The 20,939-nt window shown below is 39.0% G+C and overlaps 1 long non-coding RNA gene across 2 annotated transcripts; it reads right to left on the bottom strand.

Moving 5' to 3' along the window:
- Nucleotides 1–2,580: 2,580 nt before the first annotated feature.
- On the bottom strand, nucleotides 2,581–17,132 carry LOC120434131. 2 transcript variants are annotated; one of them, XR_005608960.1, is made up of 3 exons: nucleotides 17,095–17,132; nucleotides 3,043–3,140; nucleotides 2,581–2,890 (listed from the first exon to the last, which is right to left on the bottom strand). It is a non-coding gene; the product is annotated as an uncharacterized LOC120434131 (long non-coding RNA). The 2 variants fall into 2 exon arrangements; XR_005608961.1 differs by lacking the exon at nucleotides 17,095–17,132 and adding an exon at nucleotides 5,045–5,089.
- Between the last annotated feature and the right edge of the window lie 3,807 nt (nucleotides 17,133–20,939).

The following is a 20,939-nucleotide window of genomic DNA, read 5'->3' as shown; positions in this document are numbered from 1 at the left end:
GTCCACAGCATGTCTTTCATCCTGTCTTCCTTCTCTCACCCCAACCGGTTGCAGCAGATTGCCACCCTCCCTGAGCCTGGTTCTGCGGGAGGTTTCTTCCTGTTAAAAGGGAGTTTTTCTTTCCCACTGTCACCAAAGTGCTTGCTAATAGGGGGTCATTTGATTGTTGGGTTTTTCTCTCTGTTTGTATTATTGTAGGGTCTACCTTACAATATGAAGCGCCTTGAGGCAACTGTTGTTGTGATTTGGCGCTATATAAATAAAATTGAATTGAATTGAATTGTGTCGGTGCCAGAGATGGGCAGTAACGCGTTACTGTAATCTGATTACTTTTTTCAAGTAACGAGTAATGTAAGGGATTACTATTGCAAAAACGGTAATTAGATTACCGTTACTTTCACGTAGGAACGCTGCGTTACTGCGTTACTAAAACCGTGATTTTTGCAAGAATGTCTCATGACAGTGACGTGGCGAAAAGCGACATTCGTGACAACAGCTGTCTGCAGATCATAATATATCAAGTGCGGGAGAGAGTACAGCATGCAGCGTTCAAAGCGTGGAAGTACTGACCTTATTTTGAGTTTGATTCCATAAAGAGTGACAAAAACATTAGTGTCCATTGTGCGTGGGAAGAAAACTTCTTTTACAGCGAAAAAAAACCCTAAACTTCCAAGCAAGCAGCGAAAAGCGCTTCGACTGTAATGTGAAACTCACAGAGAAACTCATGGATTCTTCCACTGACCGCTGCGGCACACCTGCACCAGGGTAAACCTCCGCCTAACCCAGTCCTGCTTTACAGGTGAAAATAGAGCAACAGGACCGCTAGTCTTTGATTTTATTTATTTTCTGCTGTGTTTTACTTGCATCTATTTGAAAGAGTGAGTGTAAACACAAAAACATATTTTATTTTATGTGCAGGAATGTGCAGAAAATAGGTTTAAATGTTAAACAAATTTCTTCCAGTCAGAGAATGTTGCATATAATTAAGTTTTTGCTTGATGCATAATGTTAAAAGATTTAAAGTTTAAAGTTTTAAAAAGAGACGTTTCCATTTGATTACATTTTGTATGATGGATTATGCAGAAAAAGTAGAATTGGGCTGAAAGATCTATCGCTTTATCACCTATTCAGGTTGTAAATCGTCTTTTTAAAAAGTAACTAAGTAACTAAGTAATTAATTACTTTTGAAAATAAGTAATCAGTAAAGTAACGGGATTACTTTTTCGGGGAAGTAATCAGTAATTAGTAACTGATTACTTTTTTCAAGTAACTTGACCAACACTGGTCGGTGCATAAATTTGTGATCTCTTTAATAATAAGTCTTCATGCCATCATGCCATCTTGTTTGAATTGACACATGACCGTCAGCATGGACATGCAGCTGAACACTTTCTCTAACACCTGATTCAGACCATCTGGCACTAGAGTGATGTCACTTCTGTTATCCACTGAATTGAAAAGGAGGAAAAGGAGGTGCACTGGTGTTAGTTCATTCCTAACACCAGTGGTAAATTTCTACATACAAACCAAATTGAAACAGGTATAGGACTAGTGGACAAAAGGTAGAATACACCCTGGACAGTTTATCATAGATGGTGTATTTTCTACAGAAATAATCTTCTCACATTACACTCAGACCTCCTCCCATTCAACTATCCAGCTCTGCTAAATAACCAGAACAGTATTTCTTTAACACCTGCTTTTGGTATAACAATTTAACTTGACACGAGTTACATATGTTTGCTTTAGAAAATAAAACTGTATGAAACCATCTGAATGTGAGCACAGGCTGATTTCCAATTCTCTCCTGAGAATTTGGTTTCCAAACATTTGTTACATGCATTTAGGTTTGCATCTCCTTTTCCTGTGGCAAAAAACACGTTACCAAATACTGGACTACACTGTGAAAAAAAATTTAGTTCCTTTAAATATTTGCTGATGCCATACCAAATTTTAAATTATATGTTTTAACAACAGGTTTACAAGTTTAAATACGTGGTCATGACATTCACATCAAGTAATTGTTTGGTGTGGCAATATTTTTGGTCCTTTCAGTTATTATATTATACTGAAATATTTCAACAATTACTAGAAGGATTGCTCTGACATTTATTATAGACAGCAGATGCATGAAACTCGATTTAGATCTGCAGCCGATTCAAAATTGTGTGTGCAAAGGCAGAAATGTACATGCCCTCTCTTTTCTTCACATTTATAAAGCACTGTGTCTGCATGACATCCTTTTACAACTTCCAATCTCTGTGCACGAGCCTCATCTCAGCTGCAATCATTAGCCATTAATAGATTAATTAATTTATATCTGCATATAAAAATGCTGTCATCACCATGAGTAATGAGAACATCGCAGTGACATAAGAAGCAGTTTTATTTAATGTGAAATTTAAAGAGAAGTGAGAAAAGAGAACATGGTGTTCTCAATGGCTTCAGTTCAGTAATAAAAAAAAAACAACTTAATGAACTGTAACAAGTACAGGAGGTAATCCACTCGGTGAGCAGTCACCCATGGCAGAGGGTAAAAAAGAAACAAAGAGCGAGCAAGAGAAATGGTTGGACTACAAGTCAGCAAAAACTTCTAATAACACCAAATTACCCATAACCATTAGGCGTGACTGTAATTATTTGTAGAACTTTTAGTTTTCAACTGGCAGTCCAAAGATATGCCAGAAATACATGTGAGATAAATTAGTGTTTCTAATCTGGTTCTAGGTGTGGATGTGTGTGAGTCTGTTTCACTGTGTTAGTCACTGTGATAGTATGACAAACTGTCCTATGCATACCCAGCACTTACAGTACAGTAATGTAAGGAGTAGTCAGCTCAGACGAGGTCATCTTTGCACCAAACACATTTCTTTACTTCTCAGCTCTGTATCTTTAGAATGTGCACACATAAAATACAGACAGTGAAAGTGAGCGAGGAGAAGAGATAAGAGAAACTTCCATAACCATAAATAATAGCAAAATAGAATAGACACATGAAAAAAATACTAGACAATGTTTAAGTCAAGCCTGAACTTGCCTTACATGTCAGTGAAGAGCTCCTCAGTCTCTTCCTCGCGGGGAACAACATGTTATCTTTGAAAGGACAGATGGGACTGGGGCACACAAATTTTTCTCACACCCTGTAATTGTGAAAAAATATATATTTTTGAGAACTTTTTGACTCTCAAGGAAAGCAATTGACCTTACACATAGAAGAGTATTCAGTAGAAAAGACTACCTTTCAGAAAACTGTTGTAAGACTAGCTTTCTTCACTAGCAGGGATAGGTGAAAGACGTGAATGGAGGTTTATCCCTTTCCTGACAAGTGCTTTAAACTACAAATCTATGTTCCTGTACATTTTCATAAAATCATTCATGACATTTAGTACTGCAGTTACACACTAGTGCATCTAAAAAACTATGCTAATAATAAAAAGTCAACATCAATATTTCCACTGCTTTAACAAAAGAATATCCCAAATATGGAATAATTAAATTATTATTCTATTTTTCATTCTCTCATTAGAAAATAGGGAATTTGTATTTATTTATTCATTCATTCATTTGTATTCATATGTATTTATTTATATTTATGTTTGTATTTATTTATTTTGTAGTTTACTCAAGTAGTGGCACTGTCGACAGATGCAAAGTCCTGGAAAAGAAAATCAGCATCTCCACAAATCTTATTAGCAGATGGAAGCACGCAGCGCTTTAAAACCTTCTGGTAGGAACTGTGTTGACTTTGGACTACAGGAGTGATTTAACAGTAGGAATGTGACAGTTGTAGCTCTTTTTCTGAAGATGTCTGTGCATGATGGGTCTTCGTGCACGGACACCAGCCTCAGAACACTCCTTGTGAAGCTTGAATCAGCTTTCATTGAGAATCCTCTCAGGGCTACAGTCATCCCTGTTGTTTCTGCACCTTTTCCTACCACACTTTTTCCTTTCAGTTCCTTCTTTAATTTGTCTCAAAACAGCACTTAAGCACAACCATTACTTTTCAGCAGTGATATTTTGTGCTTTTTTCTATGTGAATTAGCAAATTTAAAAAATATAGCATGGTGATTAATAAACTTTTAAAGTCATAATTGGTGCTTTTCTCCACTCTAGACACAGCAAGATTAGCTTCCCTCAGCTTGTGGTGTATTTAATGGAGGGAGATAATAATGGATTGGATTTATATAGCGCTTTTCAAGGCACCCAAAGCGCTTTACAATGCCATTATTCATTCACGCTCACATTCATACACTGGTGGAGGCAAGCTACGGTTGTAGCCACAGCTGCCCTGGGGCAGACTGACAGAAGCGAGGCTGCCATATCGCGCCATCGGCCCCTCTGGCCAACACCAGTAGGCGGTAGGGTAAAGTGTCTTGCCCAAGGACACAACGACCAGGACAGAAAGGCCGGGTGATTGATGATCGGGCCAGATGATTTGAAGTTTATCATTTTATCTCATTCATGTACAAAAAAGAAATGTACAGCTAATACTATGGAAGGATTTCCAAAGAAAATCTTAATTTTGAAAGTATTTAGGTGTTGTCATGAAACTACATGTGCAGAAAATCAAGCTAAAGCTAAACTTGGTGCAAATACACACACAATCTGCTGTGTGTCTGAAGTTACTGCAAGCTGGAGAGCTGCACACAATCCTCTAATATTACTGATGGCGTTGGTATTGCGCTTCAAGACGAATTTGATTTGAAAAAGTGATTGAATTTCAACTAAGTAATTAAGCAAGTATTTTGAGGATGTAATTGAACCTTATACTGGGGCCATTTCTTCATGGTGTGCAGAAATTTGTTAATTGAGATGTGAGGAATTATCATGCTGAACCATCTGGTTTGATAGGAGAACCCAGTATCACATAACCATGGCAACACTGAAGGAGAAATTAGACTGTTGTGAAGAACAAAATTCAAAATCTGGATGCATTTAATGGTGACTTGCTCCTGGTTTGATTCACATGTAAATTGCTACCTTTAACACAGAAAGGCAGCAGGTTACTACTCAATTTATCATTACAGTTTAGCATTTGCTCTACCTGCTGTGGTTCAGGAACCATTCGCCATGCTGGTGGTTCAATCTCTGACTGCTCCAGTCTGCAAGCCAAAGTATCCTTGGGCAAAATACTGAACCCCAAGTTGCTCTCTGATGCACCCATTGCAATGTGATTAGATTAAGGGTCCAGTGTTAGAGGAACGCTGACAGAAAAGACCTGTTTGTTAAATAAGAAAATACTGATACATAAAGAAGAGGTCATTAAAAACTCTTAAAAGACCGGATTCTCTAATGATGGATGGAATTTAGAGCCAGACTAAAAAACCTCACCAATATCGTTGTTGTGCAACAAAAACTGCAGCTGCTGTTAAACCACTTTCTCTAGTACTGCACATAGAAAGGGAATGATAGAGATTGATGTAAAATTTCAAGATTTGTCAGGATTTCTTTTCTTGATGAGAGGACGTACAATTGTATCATACAATTGTATGATACAATTGTACATTAACTAAGGCTGATATTTCAATTTAGGACAGTATGATCTCAAAAGAGCAACACAATCGAGGATAGTATTGCAAATTTTGTTAAAAGAATTTAAGGATTCTTCTTAAATTCATAAGATGGAGGAGAGAGAGCATGACAGTTCAGCACAGAGTCTCTTTAAGCTATAGTGAACTGGTCAGTGGTGGTCAACGTTATTAGGCAAGAACACAGGTTATAAAAGATGATCTGCAAACACAGTGGATGCAGTGTGAAACTTGGCTTCCAAGGCTTCTGGGTCACCAGTATTTTTTTGATAATGTGACAGAAGCAGCAAGATGCATATTAAATTAAACAGGGATATGTTATCTGCCCCTAAGCAAAGAAGCTTAAGATAGACAATAATCCAACCATACAAGGTGTTTTTAAAAGTAAAGAAGTTCAATATGTTGTAAAGAGAGTTACTTGATCTCACAGTTTGCATTTCGGAAAGACTCTGCAAAACTTTCAATTGTCAACTTTTCAGTAGTTTGTCCATCTCAACTTGCTGTATCAAGCTTAGGAAGCAATCAGTTCAATTCAACATGAAAATAAAGCATGTTCATTAGTGTAACCATCTCTTCAGTCATGAAAAAATGAATCTGGTTAGTATCACATTAGTTTGTAGTTATATTTTACAATATGATTAAACTTATGGGTTTCTTCCCATTAGTCTTCTCTCAGGATGATGAGATCTAACAGTCTAAATTGATCTCCCACAGTTAGTGATATTACCTGAAATGACTTTGCATAATAATGGAAATTTAGATTTGTTGTGTAATTGCAGGATGATTAGAGTTACATTAAGCAAAAATACTTAAGTCTACAGGGAATGGCTCTGTTTTGTACAACATTTGACCACAGTGTCCCTCAAGCCTAGAGGCAATGTTATGCTAAAGTGGCCTTTCATTGCGATTCATGACTGTATCCAAACAGGTAAAACTGAGCCTCTCAAATGAAACTTGACTCTAAAGAATGATGAAATCTTCCTCAGTGCCACCTAGGTACAAGTGGCAGTCTGTGTCTCCTAGAATTATTTCCCCTTTAACTCTAGTATTAAGTTCAGCCAGTCCTCTGTCAGAGTTTCAAAGTAGTTGCCCAAACTCTAGTGGCAGAATGGCAAAACACGTGCCAGTGACTGTTGTTTCTGCCTTTGCCAGATTAATCATCGCTGCGGTACACTGCCATGACTACCATTTTTGCCCCTCTACAACAGCCAAGGCCGCTCATGGAGAAAATGACTGTATCAACTGGCCAGCTTCACTCCTCTAGGCTGAAGTGCGGGAGATCCACGCCAGCCTTTCAACCATGCTCAGCCCCTATGGTGCCACACACACCCACAACCACACACAGCTACATATACACACGCACACACAAAATCCAAGCAAAAACAGATTTCTTTTTTTTTTAAAGCATGTTGTAGCACCTTGTGAACATTAGCTTGGCATTGACTACATCTGATCGACGGATTATTTCTAATTTTCTTCTAAATGTCAGAAATATGTGGTAATTGAGTCTGTGATTAAAGTGAATTACCTGGTTTAATGCTGTTTGTGGTTCCACAGTGTACTAGTTTATCCACTGGTTGACCTGGGAGGACACACAAGTCATTTTGGGGTTGTGTCATTAAGGGTACCTGCCATAAAACAACGTGAATAAGGGAGCAGCCAAAAGTAATTTCTTATTATCTGGTTTAATGCTGTTTTTTGAGTTTCTGTCTATGCTAGCAATATGTGAAAAAACTAATCTTTTCAGCTGAGACTTCTCAGTGCTGATATTGTGCATAGATATTTTGGAAAGTAAACAAGCTCATGGGCTCTTAGCCCACCATATAATATTACCAGATCCAGTCAGCCAGACAATACTTTTTGTATTCTTAACTAACATTTCTAACTAACAGGTTTAAAGTTAATGAGCTGGTAACATTTAAACCATGTGTCACAGGACAGGGTCCTGATGAGCGCTCTACGTCGAATTTTATGTTTGGAAACAGTAGGAACTCTAGGAACTCTCTACGGAGAACTCTTTGGGATACCAAGCAGTGCTCAGAGAAACTTGGCGAGCTATATATGGTGATACTTTTATTACATGTGGTTTCACTTACCTAATACTTGTAGCTAATTAGCTAACAGTTTGCTTAGCTTACAATGCTCACTTAAAACAGCCAGACTATCTTCTTAAAAATTCTACTCCAAGCACCCGAGAAGATTGACTCCTCCTATCACTGAAACCTATTAGGTTGTGCTTGTTAACCTAGGAATCAATAATGACTTGGCTCAGCCTCTCCATCATGAATTACATCTAGCATATGGTTAATTACAGCAGTTGACAATCAAACAGAACAAACAACAAGAAGGCCAAAGGCTCACAGCCCATATTTCAGCATGTTCCAACACCGCAGGTGTTCATCTTTTTTTCTTCCATTATTTCCCTCTTTGCTTTTTGTCAAGCCAAAGCCAAGATAGGATCACTGCAGGAAAAAACACCATCATGTCATGAAAAATGTCCATGTTAAAAAGAAAGTTGGAGTGAAAGATGGGGAAGAAGAATGATGAGAGAAATAAGAGGCTGAGACCAGATGTACACATTGTGGAAATATAATAGATTTCTTCCCTATGAAGCTCATGTCTTCAACACGGCCAGGACATCCATCATGGTGCAGCTGGCAGGGAACTGTCCCATGAATACTTTATAGTTATAACATTTATTCATTTTCTCATTTATAATAGGACTGAACGTCTATCTGACCTGATATCTCTGTACACATTTTCACAGATTTTCAGGGAGTGTATTAAACCTCTAAAGTAAAGGTGACAAAATTATCTACCTTCTTCACATTATCATATTAAGTTAACCATTTGCTGGAGCACACATGACTCCCACTGACACTGATTATTATAGTAACTCAACACAATCCACCTAGTTCAGAAATGACGTACAGTAGCATTTGGAATGATTTGACACTAAAGCAAATCTTAGACATGAGCTCACTGAAGATTATAGAAATCAAACGTCTATATTCACATGACTCAATCACATTTTACCATTTGTAAGTCAAAATCTAAAAATTTAGTCTTTGCGCCTAAATATACAAATAGGCTTGATGATATTCCCAAATGTTTTCATGCTTGGGATTACATTATTCCTTTAAAAGGCAATGCCAATATTATTTCTCCATCTGCATTACACAGATGGAGAAATAATAATGACCTTTTAATAAGCTATCATCACTAACTTCTTATTATCTGTTTTTCAGGACCTTCAAAGGTAGTAATTGTAATTTTCCATCAGCAAAAACTGCTTAAACCCTTCCAACAGGATGTGATGAAATGATTGCTTTAACTTTGTAGATTTTTAGTTTTTTTTTTTTTTTCCATTTTCAAGCTTTAATATCTCTGAAATCTTTCACCCGAGGTCAACAGTAAACTGTGGTTTATCCAGAAATCCAAATATTTCAGGGATATAATGCATCAGTTATTCTGAAATTAACTTGAGCTACGTTCCTGAGAGTCCACAGTTGTAGAGCTATGGTCAGTAGCGGTTTTTGATACGGGCGACACGGGCGGTTGCCCAGGGTGGCATTGTGGTGGGGGGCGGCATCACGGGCATCGGCAAAAAAAAAACAAAAAACAAAAAAACAATTGCTCGTACTCATGCTGCCCCGGGGGGGGCACCAGAGTGAGTGTTCGCCCAGGGCGCCAAACAGGCTAGGACCGCCACTGGCTATGGTATCATATATTAACCTATTAACTAAAAAAATGTGAAGGACCTAGATCAAGCAGTTTTTTAGAATTTTAAAATGACGCCTCAAATTTTAATTTGGGATGAAATGACCCTTCTGTCTAAACACTTATGAAAACAACACACAGACAAAGAAATGAGAGCAATACTTGGGCTACGGTTCAGATTATTAATAATAATGGCATCAAGAAAAAGATGAAAAAAATTGCTCCACCTTACTCAGCTATTTGTTTATTGCACCACGAAGTTGAGTGACTAATATGAGAGTGTTCGATGAAGTTTTAAATGCTCCCCGTGGCCCCTTGAGATTATGACCTCTACATTAAAGAATATGTGCAAGCTCTTATTCTTGTTCCATTTTTGCACTATACAACTGATGATGCGGCAGACACTGAGGACTATATATTGTAGCTAAAGACCGTCATCACATCATTAACTGAAAATACTGGCAACTGCTTTCTTTTATAGCCTCCTGAGGTTCATGGGCTCAATTAATAAGCTACCTACAGTAAGTTCCAGTCCACACAAAGACCTTGGTGTGATCTTTGTTGCACACTAATAACAGAGATTCAGTGATTCCTATAAGCTCAGAGTAGACTAAAAGTGAGTGAGGCTTTCCATGAGCATCAGTTACTTATTGTCTTCCCCGGTCTACCAACCAATGCCTTTATTAGGGCACAAAATGTCCAGAAAGGCCTCGCTTGGTGGTCTGTTGCTGTAGGTGCTCCTTCATTCATCTAGAAAGAAACGAAAGGGGTCAGAGGTACAGTTCATTATGTTCTGGGGCATATTGATCCTGTTGGTGTTTGTTACCGTCTGTCCAACGTAGCTTTCAAAGGAAAAGAATTCTTTATATTCTTCTAAATAAACCTATAACCCTTAATCTTTCTACAGTCACACACAAAACACTTAAGAAGGACTTCTAAGGCTTTCACATAGCAAGAGTAGTAAATATATGTCTGTCAATCAATCTTTGCACCCTGCTTTCAAAGGGACTTCAAGTGAGTAATATAGGTAGTGAATTGTTCTGTACACTGCAGAGCACAGAGTGATAGAACAGACCTTTACCTGACCTTCACAGCTGATGAGGCCTGCTTGTATTTCAACATGCACCTCTTCTGTATATGGCCCCCACACTGAAATCAATGAGGCTGCTATCAGAGTTTTTATGTGATTCTTAGAAACCTGCCAGCAGCAGCATTGAGTGATTTGATTCAAAGGGACTTTAGGGATTAACTAATCCACAGGTAGCAAGCCGCAACCTATTGGAACTCTGCCTGGGTGCAAATTCAAGAAGGTATTCTTCAGAAATCCTACTTGTGTGAGTTACAGATAAGGTATACGTGTGTGTGCTCACTGATCTAACATTCACTGCTGCCCTCTTGCTGAGCAGTGATAACCCAGTTTGCCCAACAGAAGAATGTATGACATTTTCAGGTGGTGTAACAAACCCTCTTACAGCCAAGTACTGGCAATCTTCAGTTCCTTGCCATTAAAATTTAAGCAGCATTTGAAAATGTTTAACTCCGAGTCACTTTTCTCCTAAGGCCTCTATTTTGAATCTTTAGTACAGATTTTTTGCTAATTAGACTGAATACTTTAATCATCTTACAGTCAGCATGTTGAGGTGTCTATGAGCAAGAAAAGCTATTGAACCCCAGACTGCAGTCAGTTAGAATAAAACAAGAAATCAAGAAATCAAGAAAATGCCTTTGACTAAAAACTACTTCTGTCTGCTCCTTTATTCAAAAGGGGTCACCACAGCAAGCAGCTCTGCATGTCTGGTTTGGCAGATTTTTGCCAAATGCCCTTTCTGATGCAACCCCAAAGAGATTTGTGTCTCCTCTCAGGAGCGAATTGGGGATCTTTTACTTGTTGGTCAGTAATTGACTTTTATTAACCTTCTATTACCCTCCTGAAGATAATTGACTTTTTCTTATTCCTTCTGTTTAATGAGTATTGAGGATTTTTTTTCTAGTAATTCTCCTGCACTGTTAGTTACTGCATTATGTGGTTTATCTGTCTACTGAAAAGTATTTCATTTGCTAAGAAGGCTTTTATTTTTGAGATATGTGCAGGAACTGTTTTAGAAAATAAGCCAAATAGGATTATCTAATGCAGTGGTTCTCAAACTTTTCACAATGAGTACCACCTCATAAAATATATGGCTCTTAAAGTACCACCTTTATGACCGACATTAAAGTACAGTAGTATAGAACTATATTTAACACCATATACAGTTTACACAAGACAATTTTATTTCTTATATGAATGTTATTTATTTTAACTGTCATAAACAGGATGTGACAAGTGATATTAATAACAACTATACTGCATTAAAACATTAAAACATTTTTAATGTTCAGATTAAGCCTCTAAAAACATTTAAAAATGCCCATGCAGCAGTATATTAATATTATTAATATTATATTAATATTATACCTTGTACTGTGGATGGATTATCTCAGTTGTTCTCCTGACTGAAATTTGGTCCATTTACATCATCCCAACATGCAGTTGCATTTGTCCCTAACAATCAGGAACCCTCACGTTAACTTTATCGAGTGAAAAAAAGTTAGCTTTCATCCTCAAGCTTCACTGTGCTAATGTGTTTATATTATGTTAACCATAGCTGTGTAGCTAGCCACCACGTAGCACATCATTACAAACCAGCTAGCACAACTTCAGTAACCCTACAAACATTACTGCTGTTTAGTTTTCTGTCTTCATTTATGTCAGAAGTGATAGTAGAGCTGTACGTTTGATTTTTTAGAAATCCCTCAATCAGAATATGGTATATTATTTAATCTTAAAAAATCTTTTGGAGACTTCCCACGTACCACCAGTGGTATGCGTACCACAGTTTGAGAACCACTGATCTAATGCTATGACTGTAGCACATGACTATATAATTGATCACAGCAGATAACACATCTAGGTAAAGAATTGTGAAGCTAGAAAGATATATATACTAAATGAGAAAGATGATCAGACAGGAAGAAGATGAAGATGAGGCTAAGAGATCAATGACTGTGTAATCTATTTATAAACTTTAAAATGTATAAAAATGTAACATGTGATCATGATGTCAGTTATAGTTAAAGGTACAGCGAGTTTTTTATGTTATTTAATGGTATGGAAAGAATTTTGTACTCATAAATATATGGTGATTTTTCTAGTTTGCATCTAAAACTTCCAACTAATTCTAATTAAAATTAGAATTAATCCATTAAAAATAAATAGGAAACTCCCATGTTTGCCTGCCATCTTGATTTGGGCTCAGTTGGACATCACTGTTCTACCTAATGTTCTCTTTTATTTATGTGGCTATAGACCGGCCGCTTATGTAGTATGCAGTTTGTGATATAAGATCACTAATTGCTCTTTCAGGCTAAATTTGAACATGTAAATTTTTTGTAATCATCAATTTTTTCATCACTTCTCTTTCCTCTTCTGCCTCATTCACCCCTGCTCTTGCTCCCCCTCATTTACACTTCATCCTTTTCCTCCTCACCTCAAGGCTCATCTCCTTAACTGAAGTCAGGGCTCTAACACACAAAAACGTGCATGAGCATATTCACTTCTTTCTTATATTGTTGCAATTAGCTCCCAAAAGATTTCACAGGAACACTCCCATCTCCAGACAGTAAATAATGCGCTGGCTAAACAACAACAACAGCTGGTTAAAAGCTACTATTAAACCAGCTAATGTTAGGGTAAAGCGCTCACTTCCTCTCTGATAAACAGGTTTTTCCATTCTCACATTAAGAGTTTTACTAAGTGTCCAACTCCAAGATTGTTAAATCAACTTCAAAGAAAGTTTCACTATTATTAGCTAACCACCACAAAGCAGCAACACTTACTGACAGAAAAGTTCAGGATCAACAACTCACCTCAGTATCACTGGCATCAATCACAAGTGAGAGTCACCGACTCATCAACTTGTATAGGACTCCTGTCACAAAGCCTCTTCCAGAGTAAATACATGTGGACACTTCACACCCAGCATATTGTTTAACTATAGTGTCCTACAATGGCTGCTGTAGCTAGGATTATGCACTGAAATTAGCTAAAACAATAAACTGAAGGTAAAACAATAAAATTGAGTTCACTGCAATCTGCAAACTACTGACAGATGAAATTTTCAACACTGTACCAAGTGTATGTAAATTTGCCATTGTGCTCAAATAGCTTTTAAGAGCAGCCACAGTTATACAGTTGCACTGCAAGTCTAACCTTTACCATCTTTTTTTCTGTATGCTTAATATACTTTTCTTCGGCCTGTGAGAAACCTTAGCAGAGGTAAGGTATGCAGCCCAGAGTGAAGGTATTAAAAAAGAAAAACAATCAGTAGAGTAAAATTTAAAGCTCTGAAATGTGAAGCTCTGCTGCTATGTAATTATATAAAAAGGTGTAAATTTTGTTTGAAAGTAAGTTTGTACTGTCCCTTATTTTAGATCTGTATACGGAAATTGTAAAGCCTGTAATTACCTGAGATTAGGCAGCAATTAAAAAGGATCACTGCTATCCCCAAAGCACATAAAATCAAGTGGATACAATCTGCAAGAAATCTCTTGCAAATTAAAACAGACATGTTTGTGCTAGAATTGAAACTGCAAGCAGAATGTTAATTAACACAATAAACAATCAAAGCAATAATTTGGGAAGATGAAATAAACAAAAAGTCACAGAAATTTATATTTGTGTGAGCCACGAGTCGTCTCTGATGGTTTGATCTGCATTAAAACCCACAAAGGGTCACACTGAGGTGTTACAATTTTCTAAAGAATCTCTTGCTTTGGCTCTGGATTTGGTCCGTGGAGTACGATTGGCACTGTTAGGAAGCCAGTGAAGGAACGAGGTCTTTTTTTCAGCACATATGACTCATACAAATTGATCAAAATCAAGATATGAGTCTCCAGCCAAACCTCTGCTCATTTTAATTTGATTCAATAAGATCTGTGTGTGGGTACAAGTTTGTACTAGTGTCTCACCTTGTAGGGACATATTGCAGTAAACGGTATACAGAACTAGAAAGCGAAAATTTCAGAAGAAATTTTATGTGTGCCTATGCCGCTGCTAATCACTGTAGTTTGCCATTCATACGGCTACAGAGAGCAAAACTCAGAAGAGCAGCCATTCTCCACCATGAACTATGGTAAAAACAAACACCGCTCACGCTTCACAGATGACAGCTTACAGTTTTGTGTAAAGATGAAGTTACTTCGTACAGCGCCGATTTGCAGACGCTGTGCACACAGGTTCATGAGCAGAAGTCCCATTGTACCACGGCAGACCCGACAATGTTTGCATGAACATGCTTTGAAGCATTACATTATGGACCACTTTTCACACATGGTTGGTGTACCCACACAGGCAGCTGTAGCTTTTCAACTCATAGCCCAACACACACCCAAAGAACAGCCAAGAGAGCACAGACTTTACACCCGTGGGTCCACCTCCCCTGCAGCGGCACTGCAGACCACGCCCCGACACACACATCAAACACATAAAATAAATATTTATGCACTTTCGCATTCACTTTTTGTTTTTTGTTATTTTTACACAGTGTTCTGAATGATGAACAATGGTCTACAGCCAATCTTGTGTATTATTATACAAACTTTGGTTGTAAGATTCAGATAACTATTTAATAAAAGCTAAATATTTTATATGAGAGTAAGAAAGAAAAGTATATCTTTATGTCCACCTTTCTCTGTTAATGCCCTACCTGGCCCCTGGCAAAAGCTTTGCTAGATCCGCCCCTGCACAGTTACCAGCTGTCAGCTACACAAAAAAGGAGCTTGCTGTTTACAGGGAGTGCAGAATTATTAGGCAAATGAGTATTTTGTCCACATCATCCTCTTCATACATGTTGTCTTACTCCAAGCTGTATAGGCTCGAAAGCCTACTACCAATTAAGCATATTAGGTGATGTGCATCTCTGTAATGAGAAAGGGTGTGGTCTAATGACATCAACACCCTATATCAGGTGTGCATAATTATTAGGCAACTTCCTTTCCTTTGGCAAAATGGGTCAAAAGAAGGACTTGACAGGCTCAGAACAGTCAAAAATAGTGAGATATCTTGCAGAGGGATGCAGCAGTCTTAAAATTGCAAAGCTTCTGAAGCGTGATCATCGAACAATCAAGCGTTTCATTCAAAATAGTCAACAGGGTCGCAAGAAGCGTGTGGAAAAACCAAGGCGCAAAATAACTGCCCATGAACTGAGAAAAGTCAAGCGTGCAGCTGCCAAGATGCCACTTGCCACCAGTTTGGCCATATTTCAGAGCTGCAACATCACTGGAGTGCCCAAAAGCACAAGGTGTGCAATACTCAGAGACATGGCCAAGGTAAGAAAGGCTGAAAGACGACCACCACTGAACAAGACACACAAGCTGAAACGTCAAGACTGGGCCAAGAAATATCTCAAGACTGATTTTTCTAAGGTTTTATGGACTGATGAAATGAGAGTGAGTCTTGATGGGCCAGATGGATGGGCCCGTGGCTGGATTGGTAAGGGCAGAGAGCTCCAGTCCGACTCGGACGCCAGCAAGGTGGAGGTGGAGTACTGGTTTGGGCTGGTATCATCAAAGATGAGCTTGTGGGGCCTTTTTCGGGTTGAGGATGGAGTCAAGCTCAACTCACAGTGCTACTGCCAGTTTCTGGAAGACACCTTCTTCAAGCAGTGGTACAGGAAGAAGTCTGCATCCTTCAAGAAAAACATGATTTTCATGCAGGACAATGCTCCATCACACGCGTCCAAGTACTCCACAGCATGGCTGGCAAGAAAGGGTATAAAAGAAGAAAAACTAATGACATGGCCTCCTTGTTCACCTGATCTGAACCCCATTGAGAACCTGTGGTCCATCATCAAATGTGAGATTTACAAGGAGGAAAACAGTACACCTCTCTGAACAGTGTCTGGGAGGCTGTGGTTGCTGCTGCACGCAATGTTGATGGTGAACAGATCAAAACACTGACAGAATCCATGGATGGCAGGCTTTTGAGTGTCCTTGCAAAGAAAGGTGGCTATATTGGTCGCTGATTTGCTTTGGTTTTGTTTTTGAACGTCAGAAATGTATATTTGTGAATGTGGAGATGTTATATTGGTTTCACTGGTAAAATAAATAATTGAAATGGGTATATATTTGTTTTTGTTAAGTTGCCTAATAATTATGCACAGTAATAGTCACCTGCACACACAGATATCCCCTAAAATAGCTAAAACTAAAACTACTTCCAAAACTTTCAGCTTTGATATTAATGAGTTTTTGGGTTCATTTAGAACATGGTTGTTGTTCAATAATAAAATTATTCCTCAAAAATACAACTTGCCTAATAATTCTGCACTCCCTGTATTTGTCTGTCAAAAATAGTTCATAACTTCCTTCAACTTATTCATGTCACCTAAAGAGTAAACCTGTTTCTCCATCACCAGTTCAGCTCTGATGATTCAGTAAGGACATCTGCCGTTTTACAGCTGTGGCTCCAGCAAACATCAGCTGATACCAGAAATTAAAAGCAAATGAATTCTAACAACAGCTGATCAAGCTTAAACGTGCTGCTGTTGTGTTGCGCGATAAACAAACAAGAGAGAAACGCCGATCATTGATCAGTTTCATGACTGAAGTTTCAACAGGCGAGAGAATGACAGGGAGGCTGTCATAAAGTTCAACATGCGCACACAGCTGTATAGAAACTCCGTCGTGCTAGCTAGAACGCAGTACGAAAGTTATTGTAAGTGATTGAAAAGTCAGCACAACGAAAATAAACTACACCTAAACTCGGTTTATATCTGACCGAAATAGAGTGCAGTTCATAACTTCTTACCTGAAATTCAGTTCACCTCACGCTCCTGCCTTCGCTTTCCCTGATCCATGATTGACCACCGCGTTAGCAATCGCCTGCCCGGCCTCGTATGTCTCGTTGGCGGCATGTCCTTTCTGTCACACACCGGTGGATAGCTGCCCTCTGTTGTAGCTCCACCACCAAACAACTCAGTTATTTTTTCCACATCGACCAGCATCATCGGCCCATATAAACGAAAAATAAGTCCAGCTAAGACACAGACCCTTGCCGAGCGATCGGGCGATTAAACAAATTTTAGCCACCTCACTATCAGCCAAGCCTGGGTGGTTTTTCACGAAGGGTCACTAGCGGCGCTAGCTAGCTAAGCTAGCAGCGCTAGCTAGCTAGCCGGCTATCAGCAACACGTAAGAGAACTGTTGCTAAATAAACTACACCTAAACTCGGTTTATATCTGACCCAAATAGAGTGCAGGTCATAACTTCTTACCTCAAATTCAGTTCACCTCACGCTCCTGCCTTCGCTTTCCTTGATCCATGATTGACCACCGCGTTAGCAATCGCCTGCCCGGCCTCGTATGTCTCGTTGGCGGCATGTCCTTTCTGTCACACACCGGTGGATAGCTGCCCTCTGTTGTAGCTCCACCACCAAACAACTCAGTTATTTTTTCCACATCGACCAGCATCATCGGCCCATATAAACGAAAAATAAGTCCAGCTAAGACACAGACCCTTGCCGAGCGATCGGGCGATTAAACAAATTTTAGCCACCTCACTATCAGCCAAGCCTGGGTGGTTTTTTCACGAAGGGGCGCTAGCTAGCTAGCTTCTTGACTATCAGCAACACTTAAGAGAATTGTCGCTAATATGGGATGTCTTGATAAAACGAGCAGATATTTGAAGTTTACACACACCTACATTCTCGCCTGAAAATATCTTAAAAGTGTATTTTGTGACCTAGAAACACGAATAAAAGACATATAAAACGAAGTGGTGTCCGCCATTGTTTGACTCGGTAGAGGCATGCTATGAATTGTGGGATATGTAGTTTTCACCAAGCATGGCACCCTTTAGGCTGTACTACTCCCGGTATACCACTAGAGAGAGCCAACACACCACAAATGAAGTCTGTTTCTATGGTGCCAAAAGCAGAATCTTTCTCAGGAGCCTAGAAATTGGCCTAAATTTGCACTAAAATCTAAATATTTCAAAAACTATAAAAGTTATAAACACCAAAAGTCACACCATACTAGCCCAGCTCCAGCCGCACAAAATGATGTAACATATGTACCCCTATTGTCAAAACTGTTTGGCAGAGGAGCGCGGGAAAATTTTCACTAAAATATTAATATTTAAAAAACTATAATAGTCATAAACACCAAAAGTCATAGCACACCATTCCAGATCCAGCCGCACAAAATGAGGTAACATATATGAAGCTTTTCTCAAAACTGCGGGGCGTGATACGTGCCGAAATTTAGGCGGAAGATGGAGAATAATAATAATAATAATAATAAGAATAATAAATCCGACGAATAGTAATATGTGTGCCTCTTGGCATAGGCACACATAACTAATCAGAGCTAATACCATAGTATCATGTCTCTTGTGGAAGTATTCAGTATGGGGGAATGAGGGTGTGGCTAGGAAAAACAGGAAAGTATTTAAAGGAAGAGGTCAACAAAGAAAAACTGTCATAGTCAGGGAGATGAAGAAAGCAGACAGGGCTAGGTATACAGCAGAGAGAGAGGTAGCAAAGGAAAAAGAAAAGGCTTATAGTGTGAAGATGGACACCAAAGAAGAAGAAAGGACTTCTATTGATTGGCTAGGCAGACAGAGAATGTGCAGCAGGTTAATGTGGTTAAGAATACAGGGAGTGCAGAATTATTAGGCAAGTTGTATTTTTGAGGAATAATTTTATTATTGAACAACAACCATGTTCTCAATGAACCCAAAAAACTCATTAATATCAAAGCTGAATGTTTTGGAAGTAGTTTTGTTTGTTTTAGTTTTAGCTATTTTAGGGGATATCTGTGTGTGCAGGTGACTATTACTGTGCATAATTATTAGGCAACTTAACAAAAACAAATATATACCCATTTCAATTATTTATTTTACCAGTGAAACCAATATAACATCTCCACATTCACAAATATACATTTCTGACATTCAAAAACAAAACAAAAACAAATCAGCGACCAATATAGCCACCTTACTTTGCAAGGACACTCAAAAGCCTGCCATCCATGGATTCTGTCAGTGTTTTGATCTGTTCACCATCAACATTGCGTGCAGCAGCAACCACAGCCTCCCAGACACTGTTCAGAGAGGTGTACTGTTTTCCCTCCTTGTAAATCTCACATTTGATGATGGACCACAGGTTCTCAATGGGGTTCAGATCAGGTGAACAAGGAGGCAAGTGTCATTAGTTTTTCTTCTTTTATACCCTTTCTTGCCAGCCACGCTGTGGAGTACTTGGACGCGTGTGATGGAGCATTGTCCTGCATGAAAATCATGTTTTTCTTGAAGGATGCAGACTTCTTCCTGTACCACTGCTTGAAGAAGGTGTCTTCCAGAAACTGGCAGTAGGACTGGGAGTTGAGCTTGACTCCATCCTCAACCCGAAAAGGCCCCACAAGCTCATCTTTGATGATACCAGCCCAAACCAGTACTCCACCTCCACCTTGCTGGCGTCTGAGTGGGACTGGAGCTCTCTGCCCTTTACCAATCCAGCCACGGGCCCATCCATCTGGCCCATCAAGACTCACTCTCATTTCATCAGTCCATAAAACCTTAGAAAAATCAGTCTTGAGATATTTCTTGGCCCAGTCTTGACGTTTCAGCTTGTGTGTCTTGTTCAGTGGTGGTCGTCTCTTTCAGCCTTTCTTACCTTGGCCATGTCTCTGAGTATTGCACACCTTGTGCTTTTGGGCACTCCAGTGATGTTGCAGCTCTGAAATATGGCCAAACTGGTGGCAAGTGGCATCTTGGCAGCTGCACGCTTGACTTTTCTCAGTTCATGGGCAGTTATTTTGCGCCTTGGTTTTTCCACACGCTTCTTGCGACCCTGTTGACTATTTTGAATGAAACGCTTGATTGTTCGATGATCACGCTTCAGAAGCTTTGCAATTTTAAGACTGCTGCATCCCTCTGCAAGATATCTCACTATTTTTGACTTTTCTGAGCCTGTCAAGTCCTTCTTTTGACCAATTTTGCCAAAGGAAAGGAAGTTGCCTAATAATTATGCACACCTGATATAGGGTGTTGATGTCATTAGACCACACCCCTTCTCATTACAGAGATGCACATCACCTAATATGCTTAATTGGTAGTAGGCTTTCGAGCCTATACAGCTTGGAGTAAGACAACATGCATGAAGAGGATGATGTGGACAAAATACTCATTTGCCTAATAATTCTGCACTCCCTGTAGAGCTGGAAATGTGCTAACAAGTGGAGAGATTGTTCTGAGAAGGTGGAAAGAATACTCTGAGGAGCTGATGAATGAAGAAAATGGGAGCATAAGGAGGAAGTGACAGCAGTTATGAGGAGGATGAAGACTGCAACGGCAGCTAACCAGATGACATATCTCTGGGGGTATGGAAATATCTAGGAGAGAGGACAGTGAAGGATGGGTTTATGGTGGGGGTGGGATAACAGGTGGAAGAGAGCCTGGAAGGTGGAGGTATGTTCTAGAGAAAAGAGAATGAAACTCAGTAAAAGTTGATAGAAGTAAAACAACATTTATTTATGTAAGAATAAGAGGGAGACATGTAACTGTGAGAGGTAGTGAGGGTAGATTAAATATCTGGGGTCAACCATCCAAAGTAATGAACTGTGCACAAAGAAGAGAATGGTTAACTGTCAGGGT

This window comes from Oreochromis aureus, linkage group 18, assembly GCF_013358895.1.
Source record: "Oreochromis aureus strain Israel breed Guangdong linkage group 18, ZZ_aureus, whole genome shotgun sequence".
Taxonomy (NCBI): domain Eukaryota; kingdom Metazoa; phylum Chordata; class Actinopteri; order Cichliformes; family Cichlidae; genus Oreochromis; species Oreochromis aureus.
This window is presented reverse-complemented; position numbering and strand designations above follow the sequence as displayed.